Here is a 1,292-nt window from a genome sequence, read left to right on the forward strand (position 1 = left end):
GGAGTGCGTTACCGGTTCTGGTCACCGGGATCAGGCCACACTCCAGGCCTGTTTGTGCAATTTTATCAACACGCGGATTTTGCTTTTTTTTTTTTTAATCCGGTGGAAAATTGCCGGCACCGGGATTCGAACCACGGACCTCTTGCACGCGAGGCGGGTGTTCTACCTCTACGCCACCGCTGCATGTTAGGTTAGGTTAGGTTAGATGTTAGATGTTAGCTTATATTAGATGGGAAGTTAGATGTTCGATGTTAGACTAGATTAGACGTTAGGTTAGGTTAGGTTAGGTTAGGTTAAGTTAGGTTAGGTTAGGTTAGCTTAGGTTAGGTTAGGTTATGTTAGGTTAGGTTAGGTTAGCTTAGGTTAGTTTAGGTTAGGTTAGGTTTGGTTAGGTTAGGTTAGGTTAGGTTAGGTTAGGTTAGGTTAGGTTAGGTGTTAGATGTTAGATTAGATTAGATGTTAAGTTAGATGTTAGATGTTAGAATAGATTAGATGTTAGATTAGGTTAGGTTAGGTGAGGTGAGGTTAGGTTAGGTTAGGTTAGGTTATATTAGGTTAGGTTAGGTTAGGTTAGGTCAGATGTTAGATGTTAGATTATAATAAATGGGAAGTTAGATGTTCGATGTTAGACTAGATTAGACGTTAGGTTAGGTTAGGTTAGGTTAGGTTGTTAGGTTAGGTTAGGTTAGGTTAGGTTAGGTTAGCTTAGGTTAGGTTAGGATGAGATGTTAGGTTAGATGTTAGATGTTAGATTAGATTAGATGTTAGGTTAGGTTAGGTGAGGTGAGGTTAGGTTAGGTTAGGTTAGGTTAGGTTAGGGTATGTTAGGTTAGGTTAGGTTAGGTTAGGTTAGGTGTTAGATGTTAGATTATATTAGATGGGAAGTTAGATGTTCGATGTTAGACTAGATTAGACTTTAGGTTAGGTTAGGTTAGGTTAGGTTAGGTTATGTTAGGTTAGCTTAGGTTAGCTTAGGTTAGGTTAGGTTAGGTTAGGTTAGGTTAGGTTAGGTTAGGCTAGGTTAGTTTAGGTTAGGTTAGGTTAGGTTAGGTTAGGTTAGGGTATGTTAGGTTAGGTTAGGTTAGGTTAGGTTAGAAGTTAGATGTTAGATTATATTAGATGGGAAGTTAGATGTTCGATGTTAGACTAGATTAGACGTTAGGTTAGGTTAGGTTAGGTTAGGTTAGGTCAGGTTAGGTTAGGTTAGGTTAGGTTAGGTTAGGTTAGGTTAGGTTAGGTTAGGTTAGGTTAGGTGTTAAATGTTAGATTAGATTAGATGTTAAGTTAGATGT

Source organism: Dermacentor andersoni, unplaced genomic scaffold, assembly GCF_023375885.2.
Source record: "Dermacentor andersoni unplaced genomic scaffold, qqDerAnde1_hic_scaffold ctg00000040.1, whole genome shotgun sequence".
NCBI classification, from domain to species: domain Eukaryota; kingdom Metazoa; phylum Arthropoda; class Arachnida; order Ixodida; family Ixodidae; genus Dermacentor; species Dermacentor andersoni.